Source organism: Salvia hispanica, chromosome 3 (assembly GCF_029641045.1).
Source record: "Salvia hispanica isolate PSC_SH4W2 chromosome 3, Shi_PSC_v1, whole genome shotgun sequence".
Taxonomy (NCBI): Eukaryota; Viridiplantae; Streptophyta; class Magnoliopsida; order Lamiales; family Lamiaceae; genus Salvia; species Salvia hispanica.
Window position 1 is genome coordinate 38,601,506 of NC_142694.1, and position 11,180 is coordinate 38,612,685.

Below are 11,180 nucleotides of genomic sequence, written 5' to 3' on the forward strand. Positions count from 1 at the left end.
TTTCGTTCTAAACATTATCTTTTGGATTTTCTGGTCCTGAATATATGAAAATTTGATCATTTTGGTCCTAGACTAACTGTTCCGTTAAAAAACTAACGGTCAACGGGCTTAATCCCGATTTTGACCAAATTAGACTTTTAATTTTGATTTTTAACTCCCTAATTAATTTCCTAATTATTTTAGTAAATTTTCATTTAAAATTATTAATAAGGCGAAGGCGCGACGACAGGCTCCGGAGCAGACGCAGGGGTAGGAGCCTCCGCCGGAGGACCGGCGCTGGAGAAGGAGCTTTCCCGAAGAGCTTGACGGGGAGGAGCAAAACTGTCGACGGTGAAAATGCAGAGAGGAGTGGAATCAATGACGGTGGAAGCAATCCTGGAATCGTCGACTCCGGTCACGAGACTGACCGAATCGTCGCCGGTTTTCACGCCGAGGTCGTATTTCCCGGCGCCGTTGGTGGCGAGCGTGGAGATCCTCCCTTTGGTATGCTTGAGAGTTTCGACGAGGCTGTACGCGGCGAGCGCACGGTACTGGAGTAGAGAAACGACCTCCGCATTGGTGAGCTTGCTCAGATCCGGCCCGTCCGCCGCCTTAAACGCCTCATCGTTGGGGGCAAAAACGGTCAAATCCTTCCCCGCGGCGGAGGCATAAACTTTGACAACTCCGGTTGAAACAATGAGAGAGGCGAACGTCTTGCAGCCTGTCTTGTCGACGAGCGCGGTGATGTTGACGTCGGAGGGGGCGGCGGCGGTGGCGGAGAGGACGGATTGTATTCCATTTTATTTTTTTAAATTATTTATTTAATTCTAATTTTAAAATAATATTTAAATAAATAATTAGGGAATAATTGGTGACTTAAAATTATAATTCTCGGTTAAATTTGGTCAAAATCGGATTAAATCCGTTGACCGTTAAGTTTTTAACGGAACTATTGACGGAAGACCAAAATGATCAAATTCTCATATGTTCAGGACCAAAAAATTCAAAAGATAAAGTTTATGACCAAAAAGATAAAATGTTCATATATTAAGGACCAATTTTGGTCTTTACTCTATATAGAAACTATTAACCAATAGTCTTAAATCTTAATAAGAGATCACATGTATGTTTGATAAGTGATGAATATTAATATAGATCATTATAGGAATCTTGGTGTATGTTTCATTTATTCTCTTAATCATCTTAATTTAAGATTTTGTGATCCGATTAATATTATTATTTCCATGGCTGTTTGTTAATAATTATTGGCTGACATTCAATGAGCCCACAAGTATATTTTTGTTCCATTGATTGGGGTGGAAAGTGGAAACACTAGGGCATGGCACAAAACTTGCTTTTTTAATTAGTTAATTGGAAGTTTCTGCATTATCATTAATAGTTCTATGTAATGAAAATAGATAAATTTTGTTAAACAATGTTATCTTTACGTACATACATATGCATATAGATTACACAGAGAAGACTAATAGAAAAATAGAACACTAGAGGCATCCTATTAATCCACTCATAAAAACTCACTATTTAATTTATGTAATCATTATAAATATTGCTATATCAATATCACCAAATAGTTATACAAAAAAGAGGTATTGATCAACCATACGATGATGAGCATATGGAAATTACCCTTAATTATTACTCAAGTTTTTCAACCGAGTTGAATTGTTGATGCTATTCCTTGTGATGGTTACACAATCATGATATATTGGAGTATAAAAGTTAGTCAACTATATATATTACGTCACAAGAGTGCATAACTCAAGTTTGACCAAATGATTTGCTTATTTAGTTTTAAAAATCATGACAAGTCAAAATTTCATGTGGGGATGTCACGACTCATGATTGTATTCTTTTGATGAATTCTACATTTGTATTTTAGGATCATCTAAAGTCTAAAAATTTCAAGTCAAAATATTTTACAATGTTCATATAGTAACTTCTAGTGTTTATATGGAATTTAGATGATCCTAAAATACAAATGTGGAATTTTACCTTTTCTATCTCATTAAAAATAAAATATTTATTTATTAATCTATTTAAAATGATACAATTTCGAAAACAAAAATACATTTGTCTCTATTTTTATTTCTCCTACTTTATTTAGTAATACACTTAATAATATTGCAAAAAATTATAAGTCAAAAAAATACTTATCTCACTTTGAATGATACGAACAGAGTAATATTTCACAATTTAACACGATCAAGAGTAATAGCTGTAGACACTATTTACAATTAAAATTTTCAGAAGACACTCCATTTTCTTGTATTTTATTTACTACTTGCCTTGAATTTGCCTATAGTTTGCAAGGCAGCAAAGAAGATAGTTGCTTGCTTTGTCGGTAAATTAATGTGCAACTAATCAGCATTGCCATTTTCACGTCTCAATAAATGTGTCACTCCCACTTTCTCACCAAATATTTATTCCACCCACTATCATGAAATTATTCTTATGAATACACATTATTAAACACGATTCGAATCATGCAAGCGGCACATAATTGTAAATCAAGATTATTAAAATAATTGAAAACCTAGCTTCCAAAGAGAAAATGCTACTTGATGGTTTTAGTAGGTAGTACAGCATAAATGTACTTAAAAACGTCACCCCCTCGTGCCCTTTTAATATTATACACATATCAAATTATATACTGTAACGGGCCTTTTTAAATTAATTATATACATACATCAAATTTTATTTCTTTTATTTGTAACGGATTTTTTTAACTAAAAGATTTTGATATATAAATAAAGTGTTTAATTCATGCATTATGAGTGACACCTACATTGTTAGTATAATCTTGTTTCGAATAAAAATCGATTCATTTGCAAAGTAATACATTTAATTCAACCAAAAACATAACCTTTCATTCTATCTTCAATTAAATTAAGTTGAAAGAGGTGATGGTGTAAAAGATTTGACCAACATATTTATTTTTTTACTAAAATTTAGAAAAAAATCTTCTTAAAGTCGGCTGCATAATTTTATTCATATAAAATAGCGGAGGCAACGGGATATGTATGAGAATTAATATAGACAATTTTTGGGGAAAAGAAGCCTGCCTTTTACGAACTATGGATTCTCTTCGTGAAAACGAAAACTATAGAATAACTAATTTATTTAATCTGTGTTTGTCACGAGACATTGTCGTTTTCTGCATTGTTAAATCTCAGTATCATTTCGACCAATAACATTCGGTCAAGCACCTATTTTTGGATTAGCCAATTTTGCACAATTTTCCAAACGAGTTGATTTTGTCGATGTCAATTGAGTTCGATTTTGTTTTTAATTGTTTATACTCTAATTTTACCATAATTTTAATTACAATTTGCCCTAAAATTTTTTACTACTTTCGTCCATAAAAAATAGTCTTAGTGGTGGCCGACGCATTTCTTATGCAAAATTAGTAGAGAGAGAGTAAGAAGAAGTGGTTGAAACAATGTTAGTAGAAAATGAGACTCACTTCATTCGAATGAAAAAAACTAACCAAAAATAAGGAGAGACTAACTACATGAGGAGTATATTTTATGGATAGAGATAGTATTAATTTTATGTTTTTCAAAATTCATCTTATATAATTTTTTAAAACATAATTGTAATAAAATAAAATTTAATACTCCCTCCGTTTTTAAGAAATAGAATTTCTTTTCCTTTTGGTCCGTTTCCTAAAAATAGAAACTCTTTAATTTAGGAAATGGACCTTACAATCCACTAACACTAATTTCACTACTTTTTCTCCTCATCTTTCTGACTTTATCTATTTTTTCTCTTCCTCTATCTTACTTTATTAGTTTTCATTAAAACTCGTATTATTTCTAAAGTTCCTATTTTTAGAAAATGGAGGGAACATAACATATTTATATATATGAGCTACACTTGAAAAATAAATTTTACTTCCTCCGTTCCGTAGTAGTAGAGACATTTCATTCTGGCACAAAGATTAAAAAAATTGTGGTAAGTGAGTTAAGTACTTAAAAAAAGAATAAAGTAGAAAAGGAAAAAGGTAGAGAGGTGAAGAAATAATAAAGTAAGAGAGAGTAAAGTAAGTGAGAAGAAATGTGTTGACTTTTACTAAAATGAGAAATGACTATACTACTACGGAACGTACCAAAATAAGAGCATCTCCAATGGTAGGTTAGCGACCGGCTAGCCGATTGACGTGGCTAGCCAAACCATTGGAGCAGGCTAGCCGAATTTCGGCGAAAAAACCGGCTAAGGCTAGCCGATTGCGTGTGGCTGGCCGATGCGCTGGCCGCCATTGTGGCGGCCCGATCGGCCAGCGACGATTTTTAATTTTTTTTAAAAACCTATATAAACGCGATTTTAGTTTCATTTTCATTTGCACCGCTTGTTTTAACGAGTTTTCTCTCTCTCTAACTTTCTGTACAAGAGCACCATCGAGCGATGAGTAACGCGGGTAGTAGCAGTGGTGGTAGTGGTGGGGATGCTGAGGAGTACGAACGGAGGATGAACGAGGCTATGAATGCCTACATGAACCGCGAGATGGAGCGGTACATGCGTAGGGTGGAACAGCAGGCGATACCTCGCCCTCCACGGGTTATCCACCGCCGAGCAGTGATTGATCGGGATCACCCCGCTGCACATCAGCGGCTGTACGACGACTACTTTTCGGAGAACCCGCGGTTTCCCGCAAACATGTTCCGGCGGCGTTTTAGAATGCGCAGGGAGTTGTTTATGCGTATCGTTGGCGCATTAGAGCGTCGATATCTGTGTTTCCGCTTCAGGCACGATGCGATTGGCAGACCCGGCCACACCCCTATTCAAAAGTGCACAACGGCAATCAGGCAGTTGGCCTACGGAGGCGCGACAGACATGTGGGATGAGTACCTCCACATCGGTGAGTCGACAGCCCTGGAATGCCTGAAGTATTTCTGTGAGGGCGTGATGAACGTTTTCGGTGAGTAGTACCTTCGAAGCCCTACTCCCGAAGATTGTCAGAATTTGATACAGATGCACGGGGAGAAGCATGGGTTCCCCGGGATGTTAGGCAGCATAGACTGTATGCATTGAGAGTGGAAGAACTGTCCGACTGCCTGGAAGGGGGCCTACACGACCGGCTACAAGTCAAAGAATCCCACGATGATCCTCGAGGCCGTAGCTGATTACCGGCTGTGGATCTGGCACACGTATTTTGGGGTAGCCGGGTCGAACAACGACCTCAACGTCCTGAACTCGTCTCCCCTCTTCAACGAGAAGTGCCAGGGCGTCGGTCCAACCGTCTCGTTTGTGGCCAACGGCAACCGACATGATATGGGTTACTACTTGGCGGATGGGATATACCCTAGGTGGCCTGTCTTTGTGAAGACGATCAGGCACACAAGTGATGAAAGGAAGGCCTACTTTGCGGAACGACAGGAGTCGGCGCGCAAGGACGTGGAGCGCGCATTTGGTGTGCTCCAGTCTCGATGGGCGGCAATTAAGGGTCCAACGCGTTTGTGGGATGTCACATGCGTTTCCCAAATAATGTACGTCTGCATTATCCTGCACAACATGATCGTCGAAGACGAAGACGTACAACTGACTAGTTGGGCCAATGACGATGAAGCCGGTCCAAGCCACGGAACGGCCACCCCTAGCGTACGACGTGGGGTACCTCTCGATGAAGCCGGCCGCCTCAAGGAATTTGCCGACATGCGCCAAGTGGATGTTCATATTCAACTCCAAAATGATATAATTGAAGAGTTGTGGGCACGGAGGACTGCACGACGATAGTTTTTTTTCTTTATTATGTAATTTTTTTTATCTATGTACCTTTTTTAATGCAATTAATGAATTTTCTCGTATATGTCTCGTAAATTTAATTCCGTAATTTGATCGTAATTTTAATTCCGTAAATGTAGTATTTTTTGAATTATTTTTATTGCGGCTGGCCTAAATCTGATGTGGCAGGGAGAGAGAGTGGCTGGCCTATTTGCATCGGAGATGCTCTAATAAAATGACTCCACTATTATGGAATGGAATGAATGGAGTCATTGATTTGATTTTCCAAATGTAACCATTCATAGTTCATAAAACTATTCAATAAAAGAATTTAATGCGCAACCCAGTCCAAACCAGCCAATTTACCATGCATGCCTAAGTTGAGCTTAGTATGAATTTATAGAAAGACACTCAACTGATCAAACCACCTTGCTTCATACTTCAGTTGTGGGTGTAGGCCGATCTAACCGATTTAACAACTCTAAAAGGATGACGCACAACTTCTATACACATGATTTTAATTCGTGTGCATACCGAAGACGAGCGTGCAATTTCAAATCAGACGCTCACTAGCTACTTTGGTATACAAGAGAAATTCAAACTGCGCTTACCAAAGGCCCGACTACTTTGGTACGTGTAGTTCAAATTTACCCAATTCGAACCATACATACCGAAAGACCAAGCACAAGGCGCACTACCTCGGTAGGCATGTTCAAAGTTACCAAATCCGAACTGTACAAATAGAAGTAGCATGATACGCACACTAGTCTAATAAGACTAAATTGATTAAAATTCTTTATAATTGTGAGAAACAGACTACTAGTTCAATTACTTAAAATGGAAGGATACCTATATTTTAAAAACAGATATGCACGAAACTTGTTGTTTAATTTGACTTGGATTCCTACTCGGAACATAGCTGGATATAGGCATAGTCAACTGAATTTGAGCTTACATATACATCCATTACATTAATCACACATCATTGTGAAAAAAAAAAAACAGAAATGGCTCCTCAAAAAATTCAGAAACTGCTTCCTCCATTAAAGGAGGAGGAGCACGACTATATCCCTAAGGTGGCTTCCATCGGCCCCATCTTCCACGGCCGGCCCAAGCTCGGTTTAGTCCAACAGTTCAAGCCAATTGCAGTCGAGCTCTTCATTGAAGGAATCGAAGAAAATCGCACACATTACTACAAAAAGATTGAGGAAATCATAGCTGAAATAAAAAAACATCTACGAAGGCCTACAATTTACAAATGATGATCTCACTAATATGACGCTTGAAGACGCCTGCTTAATCATAATGTACATGGAGGTCTTTACGTGGTGGCGGTCCCCAATTTTGCTGGAGAACACAAATTTTTCCACGATGAATTAAGGAGCAGCTTGGCATGGTGACGGTTGCGGTTTTGGTCCGGGATTTGTTTTTGTTTCAGAATCAAATCCCATTGAGAGTCATCAAGCTCTTGATCAAAGAGAAGTATCGGCGTTATGGGTTGGCCGTATATGACGAATTTCTCAACAAGCAAGTTTACTTAATTTTGATAACAATATCTAAAATCTTCTATCCGAACAAAAATTGAATACTGATTTGGATATTAGGATTATGTTTTTGAAAAAAAATTTCGATTTTTGGTAGTATTGAATACCAAAAAAAATTAAAAATCCAAAATTTATTAGTATTATGCTTTTTGTGAAGATTATATATATCTCTTTCTATGATGGTAAAAGGGTTTAGAATTTTTGGATATTTTCAAAATATTTTATTCGGAATGGATTCCATAGGATTTCAGACAATTCTGTTCGATTCAAATACATTTTTCATCTTACAGAATTAACATTAGATACACAACGTAGGAGTATTACTTACTAGTAGTGTGATTTGTTTGTATGATTAGATAGAATTTTGCATACTAATCCACTACTATATATCTATATCCATGTGATCACCATGTATATGTGAATCAGATGCAGAAATTGTTTGCATGGTTTGATAGAAATTTGCATACTAATCCACCACTATCAATATCCATGTATATGATGCAGAAACAATTCTCAACGTCCTTTGACTATAAGATTCTATAATCGACAGGTTCCTGAGTAGGGTTCTATCGCGACACGTAAATCTCCTCCAGGGACTTCCATTCTGTGATCAGGACGAAAAATGAGAGCCTCTCCACCTTCTGGAAGCTTCCCACATGCTATTCGTCTCCGATTTCAGAGGAACTCCCAATCCGAATCCCGGTCGCCTTCAAGTCGTACTTCCTCTTCGCCACGCTCAGGCTCCCGCCCCAGGCCATCACCACCCACACCAAGGTCTTGCTGAAGAACATGGTGGCCTAGGAGCTGATGCCCCACGGCCGGACACAATGCCAAGTGCTGTCCTACATCAGCCTGATGAAGTCGCTCATCTCAAGAATACTGTCCAAGTCCAACGCCATCAGCAGCGCCGAAAAGGCTGCTAAAATGTACAATGACATCAACACCTATAGGTATTTCGGACGGGCACTGCCGTAACAGAATCAATACATGGATTGCGGAACTGTTCAGCAGCTATTTCCGGTCTTTCATTGCTCTGTATGTGCTTGCCATTTCGACGGCGCAACTCCACTACGCCATTATCCGCCACCAAACTCATTTATAAGTGACTCATTTTAATTTCCAAACTAAGTTGTTTTTGTTGAAATTATTCTCATTAATAGTATATGATTATCCATCTAGAAACTAAAAAAACAAAACTAGGCATTCAAAAGTAGATACCAACACATATACTCCATATATCTAAAATAACGTGACGTAAGCTTTTCATTTTCACTCCAAAACTTTAGTTCTCTATAAGAAATACAATGATTCATTCTCTCTCCAAAACCCTAATTAAGCCCGATGGCCTCCTCCCCCACTCTTTGGCTCGGGCGCCAACGCAACAGCCACAGTCTCCTTCATCTTCGGCCGCTTCAAGGCTGTCCGCCCTGGTCACTCAGATTGGAGTGGTCTTCTTGGTTAGTTACATCCATTCCGGCCATTTCGTCTTCGGGTGGAATCCTCAGCAACTTCAGCTTGTGGAGCGCCAAGAACAGCGGTGCCATTGTGGCCGAGACCCACGCGATGATCACCACAATTTCGATGATTTGGGCGGCCAAGAGGTTACCACCGCCGCCCATGAGGAGGCCGTAAGGCCTATTCGGTCTTCCCGGATAGACCTCGTTCACATAAGCTTTTTTGGCGAAAAGCCATGTGAATAGCAGTCCCCAAGCTCCACAACTGAGATCCATCTGCGCAGCACCCATAGGGTCGTCGTACTTGGCCTTCTCAGCCAACTTGTTGAGCCCTATGAGAACCCAAGCTGCCACAAAATCGCATATAATTGCAGCCCATGGCTCAACCACAGAGCACCCTGAGGTGATTGCAACAAGCCCTCCCAACAACCCATTGCACACGTCGATCACATTCCAGTGCCCCTCCAAGAGCCTCTTTGCATACAGGGTGGTCACGCCAGCCGTGCCTCGGGCCAATGTGGTCACGACAGCTGTCCTGCCTATCGCGCTCCATTGGCCGTAGTAGGCCCCCTCGTGCCGTACGACTTCACGATCGTACCGAACGAGCTGGTGTTGTACCCGTACCATCCGAGCCAAATGACGAACGTGCCCAGGACCACTAGCGGCGCACTGTGGCCACGCATTGCGGACGACTGGCCGTTGTTGTTGAAACGGTCTATCCTCGGCCCCACAGTGAGTGCTCCCCATAAAGCGGTAGTGCCACCGACCACGTGGATCACTCCTGAACCGGAAAAGTCGATGGCACCTGAGCCGAAGAGGAGGCTCCCGTCGACCTTGCCCGCGCTGGCCCAACCGTAGCCGGACCAGACCCAGTGCGACACGACCGGGTATACAAACCCGGTGAGATATGAAGAGTATATTAAATACGCCAAAAACCGAGTTCTCTCTGCAACGGACCCGCTTATAATGCCTAATCACAATACAAAAAAGAGAACTCAGAATCTCATACGACCGCCTAAAGGAGGAAAAGGTTATGACTTATGAATGTTTACCTGCAACAGCAATGGCGAAAGCCCACTGATTCAGGAAAAAGCTATAATCCGCAGCGGGAGAAGGGAACTCGCTCAGAGCGAAAGAACGGTTTCCGATGAAACCGTTTGAGGGCCCACCAAAGGCGAAGCCGAAGCCAAACAAATAGTAGCTGATGCCGCCAGCAGCAGCGTCGAGAACTCTAGTGCGCATCATGCTCACAGCGTTCTTGGCTCGGATTGAGCCGGCGCTGAGCATTGCGTAGCCAAGCTGCATGGTAAAGACTAAGAATGCCGAAAACAGAAGGAATGTGCTGTCTACGGCATAGGTTTCCTCTGAGAGGCGGCCGCATAAATAGGAGGCTGCGGCTGTGGCGTTGGTGCCGGAGCCAAGGAGTGGGAGAAGGTCGGTTGTGCAGGGATCAGTCATGTTGGCAAATAAAAAGCTTTGGAGCGAGAATGAACTATTGTAGTAGTAGTACTTGATAGTAGTTAATAGAGAATGAATTATAGTACTTGATATTTATAGAGAAATAAAGGTTTTGAGTTTGAATGGATTGTTGCAGTTGAAAATAAAGTGGGATCACAGCCATTGAAGCACGCCAATGTGCTTCCTTTTCCATTTGAGGAAATGTTCCATTTCTTGTTTTTGATTATATCCTCCATCCTCAGTCCTTCTCTTGTCTTTTATTTTTTATTTTCCTCTTTAGAGGAGACATATTTTCCTTAGAATTTTCTGAGGTTTTTTCTTTGTGAGTGTGTCATCAATCTTTCTCCTCCACTACTAATAAATTTGATAGCACGCAGCTTTATTTTAAATTGTAGTAGTACTACAAAGTGAGCACCTCATTTTCCGTGAAACCAAAGCAAAGCACCTCCCTAGTTTGGAGCAATCAAACACTTCACCATCAATGAGCGCCTCCCTAGGTTGTTCACACAGGAGGCCAAATTAGGGTTCTGCCTTAATCCACATCAACATCACATAAGTATCATTTTATTAAATACTCCCTCCGTCCCGGTTAGTTGAACGTTTACTTTTGGGCACGGAGGTTAAGAAATTATATTAAATAAATAGGAGAGATGAAAAAAGTAGGAAAGATAAGAGAGAGTAAAGTAAACGATAGAATAAAAAAAGAGTGATTAGATGTTTTGTCTTTTGTTAAAAAAGGAAAGAGTGCAAATAACTTGGGACGCCCAAAAAGGAAACTAGTGCAAGTAACGCGGGACGGAGGGAGTACTATGTTATCATTTCATTAAAATACAAATTTCATAATTTATCGAGTTTGAAAGTTATGAGTTTGACCAAAACTCAATAAAAAGTTGCGATTAAAATAATAAGTTCATCCTATTGATACGATGACCAAGATTTCACTATAAAGCGTTTTTTTATTATGATGTTAATTTATAGTAGTATTTGTTGAAAGTATGGTGCA

General features: G+C 40.0%; 2 pseudogenes across 1 annotated transcript; both read right to left on the reverse strand.

Annotated features, from left to right (window-relative positions):
* Positions 1-203: 203 nt before the first annotated feature.
* LOC148930707 (fasciclin-like arabinogalactan protein 10 pseudogene) lies at positions 204-8,056 on the reverse strand (annotated as a pseudogene).
* A 514-nt stretch (positions 8,057-8,570) lies between these two features.
* Positions 8,571-10,177, reverse strand: LOC125209932 (ammonium transporter 1 member 1-like; annotated as a pseudogene). The gene is made up of 2 exons (XR_016137412.1): positions 9,772-10,177; positions 8,571-9,689 (listed from the first exon to the last, which is right to left on the reverse strand). The product of XR_016137412.1 is annotated as an ammonium transporter 1 member 1-like (transcript).
* Positions 10,178-11,180: the final 1,003 nt, after the last annotated feature.